Source organism: Panulirus ornatus, chromosome 3 (assembly GCF_036320965.1).
Source record: "Panulirus ornatus isolate Po-2019 chromosome 3, ASM3632096v1, whole genome shotgun sequence".
In the NCBI taxonomy this organism is placed as follows: Eukaryota; Metazoa; Arthropoda; class Malacostraca; order Decapoda; family Palinuridae; genus Panulirus; species Panulirus ornatus.
The window spans coordinates 43,307,349-43,327,452 of NC_092226.1; the positions used below are offsets into that span (position 1 = coordinate 43,307,349).

The 20,104-nt window shown below is 43.6% G+C and overlaps 1 long non-coding RNA gene across 1 annotated transcript in view; it reads left to right on the plus strand.

Annotated features, from left to right (window-relative positions):
• The first annotated feature begins 564 nt into the window (after positions 1 to 564).
• The window catches only part of LOC139759816 (uncharacterized), a 622,851-nt gene continuing 603,311 nt past the window's right edge, over positions 565 to 20,104 (plus strand). Inside the window, exon 1 of the long non-coding RNA XR_011715155.1 lies at positions 565 to 988. This is a non-coding gene — a long non-coding RNA (uncharacterized lncRNA). The remainder of the gene's footprint in view (positions 989 to 20,104) is intronic.

A 20,104-nucleotide genomic window follows, 5' to 3' on the forward strand; every position in this document is an offset into this window, starting at 1 on the left:
CGTCACGATAGCCTCACATTTTTAACACGTAAACAATGATTCAACGTTGACCTGAAGCAGGTTAGCCTTCAGTATTTCCTCAGTAATATTCCATGTGAAAAAGGAAGAGCTACGGGTATATTGCATGTACAGGGAGTGGCCTGTATAGATAGATAGAAGGTCTATTATAGAGATGACAGTTCAGGGTAAGGATGGATCTTATAAATATGCAACTGCTTCCCTAAAACATAATTATAGATTAAAGGTAAGCAGATTAAAGGTAAGCAATAATTCTAACTCATTCATGCTATGCATTTTATACTTCAGAAATGCACTTCCTGATGTGATGCAAACTGTCGAACTTCCAACTTTTTTCTTCACTAAAATAAATAGTTATGCAAAGATTGTTGATAAACACTATTTAAAAAAAAAAATAAGAAATTGTAATATGATTCGTAAGATGAGGTTTATGATGAACGGTTTCAATACCGAATTTTCTTGTTTATTTATATACGGACACGTAGTCGAACGTTATGTTATTTGAAAAGACGTCCGACCAATCAGAAGGCAGAGGGTCGCCAGCCGGCGTGATGGACGACGGAGGTGAAGTGTGTATATTGTTTGTGCTGATTAACCTTACCGACGTGTTTGTGAAAGTGATTGTGAAGTTGAGAAGACATAAAAAGTGTTCTGTCAAAAGTCTCGCAACAAAATCTGAGAAATCGTTCTCAGTTTATGCCAGAAACTGACCAAAACATAAGGAACTGGTTCATCTGGGAAACTTCTGGAAACACTCGAGTTATATGGTAATAACTGTGATAAACTCATTTATAGCGCTGTACAGTCGGTCGTGTATCACTGACGTGGTAATGATAAGTGGACTTTAGAAACTTAAATTAACGTAGTCAGGACAAGTGCAATTTAGAAACTTGAATTGACATTGTAATGATAAGTGCAATATAGAAACAACACGACCTTATACGTGGTAGACGGTTGTACGCAGTCCAAGGTAAGTACCTAATAGAATGGTTCAGCACATATATTGCATCGTGATTAGCATTCAGTTTGTTTAGCTCCAGTACAGTTTGCTAGAATAGGCTGAAAATGTTTATAATCATATTAAGGGAAAGTATGTCTTGTTAAAAGCAAAGCAGGTGGATGTAGGCATATTGATTAAGATGATTTATACAAATGATAACCAGTATTCGGGCGTTTGATGCATGCATTTTTGTTTGTAATCATTCTCTCGAATTTAGGGAGACGAGCACTGGTTAATACAGCTGCATTCATATACTGTATTTTACTGGGCTGTATAGAAGGTAAGTGGACATAGGGTCAGTCTAAATATTTCATGTGAATGTTGTGCCTCTACTAAAATAACGGAAAAGAATTTGAACTGCAAAGTACGATAAGGTTTTCTTCCATAAAGACTTGCGATAGGTTAGAGTCTTCCATAAACACTGAGTTTAAGCTAGGTGAGGTTCTGCAAACAAAGTTACTAGGATATATATATATATATATATATATATATATATATATATATATATATATATATATATATATATCCTAGCAAACTTAGTTTGCAGAACCTAACCTTGCTTAAACTCAAGTGTTTATGGAAGAACCCGACTTACTGTAAACTCAGTGCTTGTGGAAGACTCTAAGCTATCTTAAGTCTTTGTGGAAGAAAACCTTATACTACTTTGCTTCTACCCCTTATTATAAGGGAAACTAGAAATAATCTTATGCAAAAACCTATCTTTCCCCTCAGTCAAATCTACTTAGCCTTATACATCACTTTTCGTGTTGTGCCGCGTAATGCGTACAGCACATTTATATTTGTATAACCCATCAGTAGATGAGTTTGGCATTGAGCGACATCTAGATAGAAATAAGCTGTGTTTGATGAAGATTAGTTGGGATATATGGGTGTAACTTAATATGGGTAGGCTTCGTTGAATATGGCCAAACAAAACGTTATAATCAGCACACTGTGTTAAGGCTAAGTAGATATGACCGTGGCGAAAGGTAGGCTTTTGGATAAGATTATTTCTAATTTTACTTGCAACAAGGTGAAGAAGCTCGTAAATACATGTAGTATGTAGTCCACTGATAATAAAGGTTTATAATTGCCATCCGGTGGGAAGCTAACCTGTGTAGGTGTGCCAAGCGACTGCCACCGATGCCCAGGTCAAGTCGGCCTGTACGTGCACTATTCACATGCAGCGGTGCACCCAGCTTACGTCCTTGGTTCAGCTCACTGTTTTTGTACACACACTGCTAAGATTCTCTTGTCTCTACTGTTGACACTCATTCCCTGCTGTTGATTGACATGCACTCTTGTTCGACCTTTACTGGTACCCGGGATTCCTGGAAGATGTTGATGTTATTCCCCGCGGGCTGGGCAAACCGTCTCCAAGGTGGTTGGATACTCATTGACCTCGTCTCTGCTCTGCGAATGTAGGATGCCATTTGTTGTATTACCAAGGCAATTATTTCAGTATCCTTGGTTAATTACTCCACTTATTCATTTGGTCACTTTTCCAAAGTCGATAAATTTTCGTTTGTTGTCACATTGATTGTCTCTTTCATTACTCCTACAACCTGAAGTTGTATTTACTACTAACTGATTTTACAAGAATATCCTCAGTCAGTAATCTCTCTATGCGTGAGTGAGGCGTGATGGTTCATGACCCAGTTTGTTTTTTGTTTTAAGATGGTCGACCTCTGCTTGGTCCGACCGTACGAACCTTTGCTTGTTGGCGGCCCGTTTCCTGGTTTTTATGCATGGTATATATATATATATATATATATATATATATATATATATATATATATTTTTTTTTTTTGTGTGTGTGTGTGTGTATGTGTGTGTGTTCATGGTCTTCTGAGATGCCGGTAATCTCTTTTTCAGATGTGCTGGGCGCGCTGTTTTCATTTGGGAGGTGGGTATTCACCTATGTTCCGGAACAGGTGTTCCATTTAGTTCTTTTGGGTCTTGCAAAGTAGTGAGACCGCTGGTAATACATGGTCTTCCTCATTGAAGTCAGGGAGTCTTGCGCGGAGACTGACACTTAGCAGTCCAGTATGTAGTGTTCCAGTGGGTGTGTTGACGGCTGACAGTTTACGCAGTCTCTGATGACGCCGTCAATTTTTTTGCCAGCTACATTAGTACCCAGGTCGTAGATGATGTAGATTGACTAGTGTTTTCCTTCTTATGCATCTGTCGTTATATGGTGGCTCCAGTGACGTGGCCATCATGTATGCACCACTTGGCTGACAGGGATCCGGCATTGTAGGCGTCCAGTAGATTCCTCTTGGTCCGGAGCCTTGCTGCTTTTTGTAGCTGGTGTTTGACTTGTTTGACTTGTTGTAGGCTCACTGAAACACGCTCCTGGATATTGCTAAAGCTTGTAGCTTCTGTAGCTGCCTCGTCTGCTGTCTGGTTCCCCTTGATCCCCACGTGGCTGGGGATCAAGTGTATGGTGACGTCACTGTCGCTGGTAGCTCCTGAAGTTGAGCGGGGATCGAGGTGACAAGCTTAATGTCTTTTGGGAGGCTGTGTTGCAGCGCCTAACACTGATGACTTGGAGTCCGTGTGTATTATCATGGGCTTGGAGTGCGTGGCGGCTGCATGTTCCAGGGCTTTGGAGATGGCTACCAGCTCCGTCTGTAGTGTGAAGCAGCCATCTGACAGCCTTCAGAGGCGAGTATGACCTTGGGTGAGGAAGGCCGCGCCCGACCTTCCTTCATCTGTCGGATCCACTGAGCCATCTGTGAAGTGTGCCACAGTTTCAGCTGATGTCTCAGTGGCCATGTCTTTTAAGGCCGGTCAAGTTTTCTTGCTGGAGGCTGGACTTTCTTGTCTCCTTAAGCTGTGACTGCGAAGGTGGAGGGTGCCATGGAGGCGGTACGCTGTAACGGTGGTGTGGTGTATCCTCCGTCTCCAGTGTGGAGGTCGCCGCTTGAAAGGCTTGGATGGCATTGGTCGTCTCGTGCGTCCAGGAGGTTCCTCGCACTCTGTGGTCTAAGTGGAGGGCTGCCCGGACTTTGGCTTTCGTAGTTGTTGCTAGGGGTGGCAGCCCAGTCTCCATCTGCAGGTTGCAGAAGCTGGTCTACATGGGAGCTCCCAGCATGGCCCTGCGCGCATCATTTTGGATGACCTTGTTGGTCACCTGGTCATCCCTCAAGCCAATTAGTGCTTGAGCACAGTAGTCTACCAGCGATCTGAAGGCGGCGGTGTAGTGCGTCTTAAGTACTAGAGGCTAGGCTAGTCATCGACCTTGTGATTTTTTTTCTATTTTTAGTTCTGTGTCGGAGATACTGAAGCTGAGGTTTCTGTCAAACCACACCCCAAGACATTGGTGGGTGTCGACCCAGGTCACCGGCGTTTCCTGAATGGAGTGCGTCCTGTCTGGCTTCATCCAGCAGAGGGACATCACTTTTTTTTGATAGGGTTGATCTTGAGGTCCAGTCTATTGCCCTCGTTCTCAACCAGCTCAATTGAGTCCGTGTTGGGCGTTGGCGAATCTCTTGTGCCCTCACACTATCAGCTGGAGATCATCGGCTTAGCAGAGGAGCTTAACCGTTGGCTTGAAGGGGAGCTTCAATAAGCTCTCCATCAGGACGTTGAAGTGTTGGGCTGAGGATGCCTCCTTGTGGGGTGCTGTTCTCAAGGGGCTTGTATGACGAGACGACTCCATGAAATCGAACTCGTTCTTGATGATGCGTCAGGTAGTCCTGGATCCACCCGATGAGCCTTCTTTGGACTCCCTTCTCAGCTAGAGTCTCTAATGTAGCCGGCGGACTGGCTAATTTGAAGGCTTTTTCCAGGTCCAGGAAGACCGCTATAGCCGGTTTGCTGTCGATGATGTTCAGTATTTCCGCTGTGTTGTTTGTTGACCCAATGTTTCCCGTGTCGGCGAAGATGTGGGAGTGTACGAGGCCGACTTTTCACTTGAGCCTGTTGAGATCCCTCCTCTCTGCCGTCTTGGCAGTGCAACTGAGGGAGATGGGTCGTGGTGTCTCTGGTTCGTTGGGCTTGGGAATGGGCTGGATGTCTGCCTTTTTCCATTCCAGTGGAAGTTTCTGTGTTGTCCACGAGGCGTTGATGACTTGCAGCAGTGCCTCGTGTCCAGCTTCTCCAGCGTGGCGTACCATGGGGGACGTAATTCTGTCGGCCCCTGGTGCCATGTCCCTGCTCCGTTTCATCGCTTTGTGTAGTTCTTGCTTGGTGAAGGTCCTTGTCCGTTGTGTCTTGCCAGCTGTTTGCTTCCCGTATGCGTTGTATCCTACCCTGTCTGAGTCTTTCTTGTGTTTCTTCTGCCTGTGTGGGTCGGTTGTTTGTGGCTGTTCGGCCGCAGAAGAGACTCACAAACCTCTCTACTTCCACCCTGGGACTGGGGTGAGCTGGTGGTGGCGGTACAGTCGTGCCAGATGCTCTATATCTGGCCCCCACATCCTGCTGAGGAAGGTGTGCTCGTTCAGCTCAAGAGCACAGTTTGAGCCAGCTTGCTTTCTTGATGCTTCTGGTCACTTTGGTGTGCCGGATTGCATCCTGCAGAAGGTGTCTTGCTGCATCGGTGGGGTGTCTCCTGTAGTTTTTTCTTGCCATGTTAACCCTGTTGTTGAGCTCCTTCAGTCTCCTGCAGTAGTACCAATAGTCTTGGTGTCGTCTGGCTGAGGGCTTGGGGATGGCCAGATCTGCTGCTTTTTGAAGGGCTCGAACTAGTTCCTCATGTAGGTGACCTTCGTCCGTGAGTGTGATACCCACCTGCTGTTGGTGCTCATCTTGCCATGTTTTACTCTTGCTTCTAAAAAGCTCCCAGTTGGCTTTTTGGGTGTTGTACCTCCATCTCGTTGGTGGAGGCGGAGGGAGCTTGACCGATAGAGTGTTCAGCATGGCAGAGTGGTCGCTTGCAAGAGAAGGGTGCAGTTGCCAGCGGGCTGAGTCTTTAAGGGAGCGGGAGAGGAAGGTGAGGTCAGGTCTTCTTCCCCTGATGTGGGTTGGTTCGCCGTTGTTGAGGAGGGTGATGTCTGGCGTGTCAAGCAGTGTGTGGTAGAGGTGTAGCTCATCCTCACTGGTGGCTCTTGTTTAGTTTAGGAAGGGATAGTGAGCATTGAAATCTCCCCCTACTAGCTTGGTGTTGTGTGCGGCCGATGCAAATAACTCCGTGGTTTCTCGAGAGCCCCTCTTGCTCTTGTAGATGTTATACATGATGATGTGAGGTCTTGCAATGTGATTCTTATGGCTTGCGCTTCGACGTCCTGGCCACAAGGCATCAAGGGATGTGCGATGTGACAAGGATCATGCAGCCTCTGGTCGATGCCTGACCAAAGTGCTTCCTCTACACCTTGTACTCACTGATACGGAAGCTTAGGTGTTCCTGTAGGAGTGTTCATTGAAGGAGTATGATGTCAAGGCCTTCACTGTTTGCTGCTGTCTGGAGGAGGTACGTGTTGTTCTTGATTCCCGGAAAGTTCTATGACAGAATCTTCAGGGAGGTGCTTCCGTCCATTAGTGAGCTGGACCTTGTTGAGATTCCCTGGTCGGAGGCTCCAGCTCGGTGACAAGCTCTGTGAAGTCCATCTCTAAGTCTTGCTGGGGTTTCTCGCTGGCCTTCTCTTGACGGAGGGATACAGTGAGGTGGTCTTCCTGTTTGGTGAGTCTCGGGGCTTTCTTTTCTTGTCTGTGGCTGCGGTTGTCTTCACGTGGGGTTCTCTTTGGGGTGGAGTGCACCTCGGCTGTTACTTTTATTTGTTCCAGCGTGGATGTGGGATCGTTGACTGGAAGGGAGGCTGTGGGTTTGCTGACTGGAACGGGGGCTGTGGAGTTGTTGACTGAAGTGGGGGCTGTGGCCACGTGTCCGGGTACGCTCCCCATGAGGGCGGAGAGCTGTATCGCTTGGTTCCTGTGGCTCAGCAGTGTTGTCAGACCTTCTGCGAAGTTGGTCAGGACCTTGCTTAGGTCCGACACGTGGATCATGCCACTCCGGATCGGCTGCTCGTTCTTCACCGATGTCTCGAGTGGCTTTTCCTGTAAGACGTTGGGGAGCTCGGGGAAGTGTTTCGTATCCCGTGGGGACGGTGGCTGCTGCTGTTGCTTCTTCTTTTGCTCTCCTCAAACGAAGGTACTTGGAGGGGTTTGCTGGTATGCGATGGCAGCTTGTTTGGTGGGTGGAGGGGGCGCGGGCGTGCTGACGTGCACCCTCTTTGTTCGCTCGGGGCAGCCCGGGTTCCACGCGTTGGTGTTTCCCTTCTCAGTTGGCACATTTGGGCGTTACTTTCTCGCTCTTCTTTGGCGAGGCACAGTTCTGTGTTGTGCCTTATTGCGCATATATCCTTGTTGGAGCACCTTGACTGGTGGTGCCCGAACCTCTGGCAGCGGTAACATGTGAGGGGTTCCGGCACACGTAAGGCCTCTCCTCGTATTTGCCCCAGACTTTTAAGCGTATGTGACTCAGTATAGCCCATAATGGGTGATGATAACCTGCCGAGTCTATGCAGTTTTATCTGTCAGCGGAGTGCAGCGCTCCGCCTTCAGAACATTGGGGCAGTTTTTCAGGGGATCCAGGGGTAGTTCCTTTGGGTACTTCATTACCAAGGATTTGGTATCTTTCTTGGCTGGGTCTGATTTGGTGGCCGTGCTTAAGTCCTTCAGAAGGACATCCAGGGCGTTGGGTAAGGAGGCGTCTTTGTGGTAGAGAATCATCACCCCTTAAGGTTGGGTTTGACCGTGAACCTGGCTGGCATTGGGCAACTTTTTCTCTAATCCCGGGATGGTTCCATGGGCCGTTGTTGCCTCTGTGGTCACAATCCGGAACTTGGGAGGCGCCGGAGTTGAGCTCGTGGAGGCGGTGATGGTGGTCATCGTTGTGGCGGTCGGGGCTCTTAGGGCGTCATGGAAAACGCAGTTTCCCGATAAGTTACGGTGGCCCTCTGATATCCCGTTTTCTGTTTACCAAATGGATCCATCCCTGTTGGTGGGGGGTGGCGGTGGCTTGGCTGGTAGCGGTGATGGAGTTATCAGGGACTGAGTCGATAGTCGTGGCACTGGCCTTGTTCAGAGAGGGGTTGTCGTCCGATGTTCAATCCTATATCACTAAACATCATTTTTCGGTTGGTACACAGTGTTTCAGTGTGTACCACTATATCAGGTGCACTATATCGTACACTATGGTCGATGCTTTTGGTAACCACGCATAAGATTTCTGTCCGTCTGTTCTCTGCAAAACACCGACAGGCGAGCAAAACTCCAGCGCAACTCGGCCCGTATGGGTGCAGAGAGCGGTCAGAGCTTGCTGGGTGGCAGGACCTGGAGATAACCTCTCTCTGTGGTGGTCGTCCGGTCGGCTAGTCTCATGTTCACTATTACTCGGGGTCGGCTGGTTGGCTCGGATGAGTTGGGGTGCGGCTGGAGAGCGTGTAATGTGGCTCGAGCTGGAGAGAGGACTTATCGCTGCGGTGGTAGTCTGGGCTGGACTCCCATGACCCTGGCAACATAGGCCGCACTGTGGTAGGCATAATGTTTATACACCGCACACACACACACACACACACACACACACACACACACACACACACACACAAGCGCCATATCTCCCAGCCTGCTCCCTCCTGTTATATATATATATATATATATATATATATATATATATATATATATATATATATATTTATATTTATATTTATTTTGCTTTGTCGCTGTCTCCCGCGTTTGCGAGGTAGCGCAAGGAAACAGACGAAAGAAATAGCCCAACCCACCCCCATACACATGTATATACATACACGTCCACACACGCAAATATACATACCTATACACATATATATACACACACAGACACATACATACATACCCATGCACACAATTCACACTGTCTGCCTTTACTCATTCCCATCGCCACCTCGCCACACATGGAATACCATCCCCCTCCCCCCTCATGTGTGCGAGGTAGCGCTAGGAAAAGACAACAAAGGCCCCCTTCGTTCACACTCAGTCTCTAGCTGTCATGCAATAATGCCCGAAACCACAGCTCCCTTTCCACATCCAGGCCCCACACAACTTTCCATGGTTTACCCCAGACGCTTCACATGCCCTGATTCAATCCACTGACAGCACGTCAACCCCGGTATACCACATCGATCCAATTCACTCTATTCCTTGCCCGACTTTCACCCTCCTGCATGTTCAGGCCCTGATCACTCAAAATCTTTTTCACTCCATCTTTTCACCTCCAATTTGGTCTCCCACTTCTCCTCGTTCCCTCCACCTCCGACACATATATCCTCTTGGTCAATCTTTCCTCACTCATTCTCTCCATATGCCCAAACCATTTCAAAACACCCTCTTCTGCTCTCTCAACCACGCTCTTTTTATTTCCACACATCTCTCTTACCCTTACATTACTTACTCGATCAAACCACCTCACACCACACATTGTCCTCAAACATCTCATTTCCAGCACATCCACCCTCCTGTGCACAACTCTATCCATAGCCCACGCCTCGCAACCATACAACGTTGTTGGAACCACTATTCCTTCAAACATACCCATTTTTGCTTTCCGAGATAATGTTCTCGACTTCCAAACATTCTTCAAGGCTCCCAGGATTTTCGCCCCCTCCCCCACCCTATGATTCACTTCCGCTTCCATGGTTCCATCCGCTGCCAGATCCACTCCCAGATATCTAAAACACTTTACTTCCTCCAGTTTATCTCCATTCAAACTTACCTCCCAATTGACTTGACCCTCAACCCTACTGTACCTATTAACCTTGCTCTTATTCACATTTACTCTTAACTTTCTTCTTTCACACACTTTACCAAACTCAGTCACCAGCTTCTGTAGTTTCTCACATGAATCAGCCACCAGTGCTGTATCATCAGCGAACAACAACTGACTCACTTCCCAAGCTCTCTCATCCCCAACAGACTTCATACTTGCCCCTCTTTCCAAAACTCTTGCATTTACCTCCCTAACAACCCCATCCATAAACAAATTAAACAACCATGGAGACATCACACACCCCTGCCGCAAACCTACACTCACTGAGAACCAATCACTTTCCTCTCTTCCTACACGTACACATGCCTTACATCCTCGATAAAAACTTTTCACTGCTTCTAACAACTTGCCTCCCACACCATATATTCTTAATACCTTCCACAGAGCATCTCTATCAACTCCATCATATGCCTTATCCAGATCCATAAATGCTACATACAAATCCATTTGCTTTTCTAAGTATTTCTCACATACATTCTTCAAAGCAAACACCTGATCCACACATCCTCTACCACTTCTGAAACCACACTGCTCTTCCCCAATCTGATGCTCTGTACATGCCTTCACCCCCTCAATCAATACCCTCCCATATAATTTACCAGGAATACTCAACAAACTTATACCTCTGTAATTTGAGCACTCACTCTTATCCCCTTTGCATTTGTACAATGGCACTATGCACGCATTCCGCCAATCCTCAGGCACCTCACCATGAGTCATACATACATTAAATAACCTTACCAACCAGTCAATAATACAGTCACCCTCTTTTTTGATAGATTCCACTGCAATACCATCCATATCTGCTGCCTTGTCGGCTTTCATCTTCCGCAAAGCTTTTACTACCTCTTCTCTGTTTACCAAATCATTTTCCCTAACCCTCTCACTTTGCACAACACCTCGACCAAAACACCCTATATCTGCCAAACTATTCGCCATTTCCCGCGTTAGCAAGGTAGCGTTAAGAACAGAGGACTGGGCCTCTGAGGGAATATCCTCACCTGGCCCCCTTCTCTGTTCCTTCTTTTGGAAAATTGAAAAAAAAAAAAAGAGGGGAGGATTTCCAGCCCCCCGCTCCCTCCCCTTTTAGTCGCCTTCTACGACACGCAGGGAATACGTGGGAAGTATTCTTTCTCCCCTATCCCCACGGATAATATATATATATATATATATATATATATATATATATATATATATATATATATATATATATATATATATATTTATATATATATATATATATATATATATATATATATATATATATATATATATATATATATATATATATGCGTGTGTGGACGTGGACGTGTATGTATATGCATTTGTATGTGGGTGGGTTGGACCATTCTTTCGTGTTTCCTTGCGCTGTCTCGCAAACGTGGGAGACAGCGACGAAGTATAAATGATAAAAATAATGATATATATATATATATATATATATATATATATATATATATATATATATATATATATATATATATATATATATATATATACATACATATATATATATACACACACACACGAGTATAGTGCATATGAACGCGCACTTTCATAAAACACATTACACTCTCCAACAAACCAGGATTCAAACCCAGTGCCTTTTACTAATAGTGTATGAATTGGCAGAATATTAGGGTGGAACTCACATTATTTTAGTGAGAGGTGTGCTAGGCTTTGGTAAACTGTCCGTAATAAGATATCCTGCATTAGGAAATTATCCAATAAGGGCTGGATGCTCAACGCTCTTGCATGAATGAAATGAATTACAAGGGTCGGGTATGGTCGAGAGGTGAGACCAACATTTTACACGGGTAATGTACAGTATCATGACAGCTTACCGGAGGTGGCATTAAGGGAGCTCAGAGATATCTGCAAACATTTGGAATTTGTTGAGCGAAGGAAGGGAGTACCATTGTAAATCGTGGTGGAATATTTTAGTAACGGTAAATGGGTTGCTAAAGTTGTTGAAGTGAGAAGTGTTACAGCTTTGTGTGAAGCTGGATTATAACTGGTTCGCTCTCTGTGTTGTCCTGTGTTGAGGTGCCGGTCTTACATACGATGTACACATAAGGTGTTAGGTTGAGTGGATGAGGTATGTACCTTCCTGTTCTGTGCTGGGTCAAAGTAGGATTCATAATATTAATGTAGAACGAAACCGTGGAAATTATACTGGGGCGAATACGATATTGTGTGAAAGCAGTAGGTGGAAGTAAGGCTATAAGATACTCGTGATAAGTTACAGAAACTTAATTTGATAAATGCAATAACCGTAGTAAGAGGAGTAGATGATGTTATTACATTTACATGGCTGAATGTGAGGCTGAAGTTATGAGAAATGTGAGGGTATTTGGTGAGGCATAAGGTTGTTCAGCGGCAGCGTCATCCCCTGCAGGAGGGCAGGATTATCTGTCCTCACTGGATGGGAATGTGGATGTTGTGGTTAAACTATTAAATGTAGAACTATATTCGTCCCACAGTACCGAGTGAGCGAGGTAACGTCAAGAACAAATGACCGAGTCTGAGGGAAAAATCCTCACTTGGCCCCATTCTCTATTCATTCTTTTAGAAAGTAAAACAGTAAGAGATTTCCAGCCCCCTCTCCCAACCCTTTTAGTTGACCGCTGCCACATGCCGGGAATATATATATATATATATATATATATATATATATATATATATATATATATATATATATACACATATGTATATATAGCTAGGTAGACAGATAGATGTGCATATAGATGAATGAATAAGATAGCTGTTGAGCTTCTGCAGAAGAGTAAATGAAAAATTAAATAGGCTTCTCGCTGTCATAAAATATATAAAATTAGAGAAAAAATATTCAGAATATTCAGAATATGATGATGATGAGTGGTGATGATGATACTGGTTCAGATGTATATCTACGGCTCGGTACTTGCAAGACTAAGGAAAGCATCCAAAGATGATGAGGGAAATAGTCTTGCAGGTGTAATGTACATGTCCTGGGGAGAACTGGAGGAGGGTCGGCTGGTGTTTGGTAATTACTGGCGAAAGAATCCGATATGGACGATAACTGAGGCCTAGTAATACAACAGGTACGGATAGAGACTGGTAGATGTATCCGTATAAACCTCGACGTACTTCCGGCCAGACACGTATTTTAGGTGGAAGGTATACAGCATTTATCACTGCCCATTATCACTGCATGTACGTTATTGATGAGGGTAAGCGGTTCTTTATTCACAGGAAGTGCAATAACCTCTCCTTGTATAGATCTCTTTGTTCTTTAGCTAAGATCATTGTTAAATTCTGTCTCGCTACCTTTCCCTCGCTTTTCCGTTCTTCTAGCACTGTAGCTGTCTTTCCTGTTGACAAAGCAACTCTCATTGGTTCCCGTTTCTCCTGTAACTCCGCCTTGGATGACTCTAACGTTCCCTCACCCGTGATGCCCCTCTTCTTTATCCTCTGCTCCTCTCCGTAGTATCTTTTCGATCTGTCTGAAAAGCGTCTCTCTCTCTCTCTCTCTCTCTCTCTCTCTCTCTCTCTCTCTCTCTCTCTCTCTCTCTCTCTCTCTCTCTGGACACAGGCAAGGCGTAGGGACCTGGTGGCATCAGTCCCCTTATGCTGAAAGTGTTGTTTCTGAACTTGCATATTTGCTTGCTTGCCTTTTCCGTTTCTGTTTAAAAACCAGAACATTTCCTTCTTAGGGTTGGTGTATGCCATCCTTAAGAGGGGTGGTCGTTCTGACCCGTCTAACTATCGTCCTATGGCTTTAAATCTACGATTTCCAAAGTCTTTGAATTCCTCCTCAATTCCCATATCCTCGTCTATCTTGAATTTCACAGTCTGTCTGATACCAGTATGGCTTTCGTTAGACGATATACATTATTGATAGTTTTTCCTATCTTACTAATGATTGGTCATCATCCCTGAAAGAATTTTGGGATACTGTGTAGTTGCCCTTGACATACCCAAAGCTTTTGACAGGATGTGGCATTGAGGTCTCGTTTCTAAGCTCCCTTTTTTTGTCTTCCCTATCTCACTCTGCTCCCTCTTTGGCCGATCCACGTTGTTAGTGGATCGGCCTCTTCCCCTTTCCCCATCAACAGCGGTGTCTCTCAAGGTTCTGTCCTGTTTCCTACTTTTTTCTTCTTTTTCTCACCGATTTCCTTTCTTCTACAAATAACTAAATGCACTCATATGCTGGCGACTCAAGAATGCATTCATCCAGTCTTCCGTTCTGCTCTTTTTTTCTCACTCGATTTGCATCTCATCTCGTCACAACTTCCTCAGTAAATCCAGACTTGAACAGGGTATCTCAGTGGGGTAGACGAAATCTGTGTTAAGTTTAATGTCTCCACGACCCAGTTTCTGACCCTCTCTTAATAAAAAATTCCTCAACTCTTCTCTCTCCTTTGACGGATCTGTAATTTCACATCTTAACTATGTGAACATACTTGGTATTACACTAACATTCACACTATCTAAAAAAAAACAACCCTCACTCTACAGAAATAGCTAAGTCTACCTTTAAGAAACTGGGTGTTCTGTTTAGATACGAAATTGATTTTCTTCTGAACAGTTGTTCCGTTTATACAAAGCACTGATCCATCCTTGTAGGGAGTACTGCTCTCATGTTTAAGGTGGTTTTAACTCTGCTTTCGTACTTGAATGAGTTGAATCGAAAGCCGTCCGATTTACTGTATCTCACAGGATAACTTCAAAACGACCCACCTACCTTGTGCCGCAATTTGGTTCACTTTCCCCAATTCTGGGAGCTGGCTGCTTGTATGCCCCCACCCCTGGCTAGGCCACACAGTACTCGACAAGCTGCTGCGTCACATGCAAAGGAATTCAAAGAGCAGCAGACGTCTGGGTCCTTTCGAGTTGCTTGTGATGGTGGAAAACATGAGAAACTCACAGAACAGTATGGTAAAAAGTATACAAATAATGTGAGTCATGGACTTGAAGCGAAATATTTAACAAGCGTTTTCTCAAACGTATTTGTAGTTCTGTTTTGAACCACTCTAATTAGCAAGTCGTTCCATATGTTAACAGTTCTGTTAAAGAGAAAGTACTTCGCCTCATTCGAGGTATAACGTTTGCCCAATAGTTTGTATCCATTACTGCAAGTGAAATCAGACGAATCAAGTCTTAAGTAACTTGATAGATCAAGATTTTCAAAACCTTTGATAATTTTGAATACTTGTATTAGATCGCTTAGTCTTTCTTCTCTAAGCTGAATACATTTAAGTCGTTTAATCTGCTTTCGTAGGATTTGTTTCTCTGTCTTTATATAGGTAGGATGACCAAAAGTGAACACGCTATTTGAAATGTAGACGAACCAATGAATTGTAAAGAATAAGGATGATTTCCCTGGGCCTTACCTATGAATCCAAGAATTTTGTTTGCTCTTTTCACTGCTTACTTAGTTTTAGGTCACCAGAGATTAGCATGTCCAAATCTTTTTCCTCATTTTTTTGCAGTTCATCAGAATTCATAGTGTAGCTTGCCTTTTTGTTTTTGCTTTTGATATGTAAAATCTATGCACTCATCGATTTTAAAACTCATTTGCCTTCTATGAACCCAGTCCATCAGTTTGTCTATGTCAGTTTGAAACTGTAAACGTTTAAGTTCGTTTGTAGATTTATTTCCCAGCTTTGTATCATCACAGAAGTTTGATCCTTGCGGCACTCCACTTGTTACGTCTAACCATTCTGTGGCTTGAACATTCATCACAACTCTTTGTTTACGGCCAGTCAGGTAGTGTCCTATCCCTCGACGTATAGCTCCAACATGGCCGTGTGACTTAATTTTGATAGTTACCTTTGATGCGGTTCCTTATCGAATGCTTTTTGAAAATCTAGATCGACGGTACCACCTGCTTTAGTTTCGTCATACTTGTTGATTTTATCATCAAAGAAATCAAGCAGGTTTGTCAGACATGAGTGGTTTCGTGGAAAACCATGTTGAGAATCGTTTATTAAATGGGGGTCCTTTAAATGGTTTCCAATTCTATCTCGAATTATGGTTTCCGTAAATTTTGCAACTACAGACGTTAACTGGACGATGATTTCCGGGCATTGACTAATTATTTTTTAATATATTGGTGTTAAATTGGCAAACTTCCATTTACTCGGAACTTTTTCAGAAGCAAGTGACTTAGTGAGAAGGACAGTCAAGGGCTAAACTCTCTTATTTGTTGCTTCTTTCATTGTCCTCAGATCAAACTCATCAGGTCCTGCCGTTTTATTTATTTGCATTTGAGTACTGTGTGATCCATGGCAATTCCTGGGTGGACCGTTTTGATAACTTTCTTTCCCTACATCTCGAAGCTTAGGAACTTTCCTTTCTTTCATGTCTCTCCCAAACTCTGATCTGGCACAATTCAAAAGACAGGTCTTCTTCCAAAATTTGTAAACACTTGTCTCACTTTTTTTCCCCTTTCATTAATCTCTTCATATTTCAATTAAGGCCTGGCCTTGATGTGGACTTTTGCCCGTGACTGGAGCCTCCAACGTTAAATAAAAAGTCGGTTGGAAGGACTACAGCTGCCAGATAGAAGGAATACAAATGTTAGATGAAAGAATAATACAATGTTACATTGAAGGAATATCAATATTTTATGGAAGTAATGCAAATGCGTTGATTTGATGTAAAGAAAAACAAATGTTTTTGAACGATTCATGATTTAAAGAAGCTTCTGGTATATGTTATAGGAAACCAACAGTGTGCAGACTTTACTCCAGCAAAAAAACCATAGACCTTGTTCCACCAAGATAGTGCAGACTTTACTCCAGCAAAAAAGCGTAACTTTACTCCACCAGGAGAGTGCAGACACTGCTCCACCCTAACCAATATTAGAAATACAATGAAAAAGAAGTATCCATATTGTTGGGGAGGAAAGGCAATATGGAAAAGGGAGGGTGAGTTCAGCTAAGGGTCGGGACTGCAGTTCATGGTGTGGTAAACTGTCTGGGTTACGGAAATGATTTACGAAAAGGTTCATCAACACTGGTGCACGAAGACGGCGTATTGGGTTCACTCCTGAGCATTGTCATGCTGGTTGTCTTATTCACCTGGATCTGTAAACATGATAAACACAGGTTACAGTGATCTGTATGATGGTGTAGCAGTTGGCGTTCCTGACCGTGACGCATTCACGGGCCGCCCAGGGTCGAGCGTATTGGTTACAATCCTGGTTGCGGCAGTCGGTCCACGGTCAATCCAGCTGTTCATCCACCCCTATATATATATATATATATATATGTGTATATATATATATATATATATATATATATATATATATATATATATATATATATATATTTTTTTTTTTTTTTTTTTTTTTATCGCTGTCTCCCGCGTTTGCGAGGTAGCGCAAGAAAACAGACGAAAGAAATGGCCCAACCCCCCCCCATACACATGTATATACATACGTCCACACACGCAAATATACATACCTACACAGCTTTCCATGGTTTACCCCAGACGCTTCACATGCCTTGATTCAATCCACTGGCAGCACGTCAACCCCGGTATACCACATCGCTCCAGTTCACTCTATTCCTTGCCCTCCTTTCACCCTTCTGCATGTTCAGGCCCCGATCACACAAAATCTTTTTCACTCCATCTTTCCACCTCCAATTTGGTCTCCCTCTTCTCCTCGTTCCCTCCACCTCCGACACATATATCCTCTTGGTCAATCTTTCCTCACTCATTCTCTCCATATATATATATATATATATATATATATATATATATATATATATATATATATATATATGTGTATATATATACAGCTTTAATGGGATGTTATTAATTAGGGCCTCAGCTGCCCGTCCCGTGTCGGCTTACATAAAAAAAGAATGTTCATGGTCATACTTTATATTATAGATGGTCTTCAAGTTATTTGTGACTGAACGCTAACCGTACATCAGTTTTGGTTATGGTTTCTCTTATGGAGTCTTTGTTGGTACACTAATGATTGAGAGGAGTGTGGGATTTTGCATATGAGGGTAGGAAAAGATCGGGTTAGATATTATGACACTGTAAAGTGTGGGAATCAGACAGTATGAACTTTTAACGTTTAAACACCGCATTTGTGAATACATTCTTGATATTATTACAAAAAAATGTACGGAATTCCAGTTGTATCCGACATATTCTTGGTTGGCCATGTAAACAGTGATTTCAGAGGTCGAAAGATATACAAGAATCAGGCCCTGTGTGGGAGAGATATCATAAGCATTAATTCGAGCCCTAAATTAATGTAGACATCCGAACTCGTTCATCGTGTATGCAAAACTCCAATAAAGTTGATCCATACGTTGCAAGGCATAGCGGCATTCACTGGCATGCTTAAGTAAAGGATGATAGACATTTCTACGGTGTACAAGCTTGTTTCTTGATTTATTACAGTATCATTCATTTTGTATATCAATACACGAACCGAATAAAGGTCTATGGAGTGCGAACAAGCTCCATGTGAATGTTTTTGTTGAGCCGTCCTCGGTAAATGACGTGTGGACACCGTATGCATCCTCTCTGTTTGTTGACTGTTAGCATGATCATGGAAAGTGGTACGAATGCATCAGGTAAAGTCTCAGGTATCGATCTTGGGTGTTTGCCTCACAATATCCCTCTCGTTTCATAGCCCAGTCTACGAACACATAGTATTGACGGAGGGAGCTACAGGTGCTGCATCTGAAATCCCATAGCCTAGCTCACCTCCACACAATGTAACGAGACATTCCAAGTAATACGGTGATTTCTATCAACCAGGAAGGTGACTTCCGTAAACTAGAAAATGACTTTTTTTTCCCCTACGTGGTCGGTCTTCCCTCCTTAACGAGGTCACATTAGGACCCTTTTGCATTCAGGCACCTTCCCAGATGTGTGGGCTCACGGTATACACTGTTACATATTCCCTAGTGTGAGCTTGGAGGTAAACATCTTGTGAGGGAAGATCTCGTTATTGACGCCTCATATGTGAATATCAGCACAGATGGATCTTCCATGGCTTGCTCGAGATATTTTAGGCGTTCCTCGTGTCTGAAGACCGGGAAATATAATTGATATAATGATAGTAAGTTTTGGGTGGGAAGCACTGAACCCAGTAGGACACTATTTTTTAAGATAATTCGTGCAGAGGTAGGCAGAAGTCTCCCGCCTTCCTTACCCTAGAAGAGGAACTCCATAGCCACCCCTTCGACCTGGTTGCATAGACTTGCCCGAGGCTAGGCCATGCGACCTGTGTAGTGCAGGCCGGGAGTACTGCTTAGCATGATGCCAGGTATCCGTGGTGTTGGTTGGCCAGGATGATTGAAGACTCGAGGGCAAGCAGGAGGAGGGCAACAAAGATTAGTATTAAGAGCTGACTGACACGGTGAGACTAGAGGCATTTAATGTGTACACCATGATAGAAAGAAGAGTAAGGGACTACCTGACTACATTCTTTTAAGTTTTTAAGCTAGTTAAGTGACGTTCGCAGTGAACAGTTCTTCGTATGATGAAACGGTAAAAGAACCAGAGGCCTGAAGGTGAAATTTAGCAAGAAACTTATTAGAAAAGATGTTAAGAATTCACTTTTATTGTATAAGTGTTGCAGATGAGCGGAACTAAACGGAGTTACGAGACTGTGAATGTAGACAACATATAGAAGTTTAAGAGTGCACGGTATTAATGATATGAATGAGATTGAAAATGGGTTGAGTTGCAAGATATTGAATTTCGCTGGTGATACAAAGCTGGGAAATTAATCTACAAGTGAACTTGAACGTCTACAGCTTCAAACTGACATAGGCAGACGGATACACTGGGTAGACTAGTTTGCAGAGGAATTATAACATCGTTAGCAAAAACGAAAAGGTGAGCTACAGTACGAATTCTTTTGAACTACTTAGGTGTAATAATTTCTGGTGACCTAAAACCAAATAAGCAGTGCACAGAAGTAGTGAAAAGGGCGAACGAAATTCCAAGATGTATAGGAAGATGCAGTCACATTTAAGTTCAGGGAAATCATCCTCACTCTTTACAGTCAAAAGGTTCGTCCGCATCAAGAATATTGTGTTCTGTTCTGGTCACAATAACTCAAGAAAATGAGACAATGGAGCTGATTCCCGGGCTGAGAAACAAGTCCTACGAGAGCAAGTTAAAACGACTTAGCTTGGAAAAGAGAAGGTTAAGAGGTGATCTAATACATGTATTCGAAAATGATCAAAGGCTTTGACAATCTTGAGCTGTCATGTTATTTAAGACTTGACTCGTGTGATTTCACTCGCAATAATGGATACAAACTCATGAGTGAACGTTTTACTTCAAATGAGGCGAGGTACTTATTCTTCAACAGG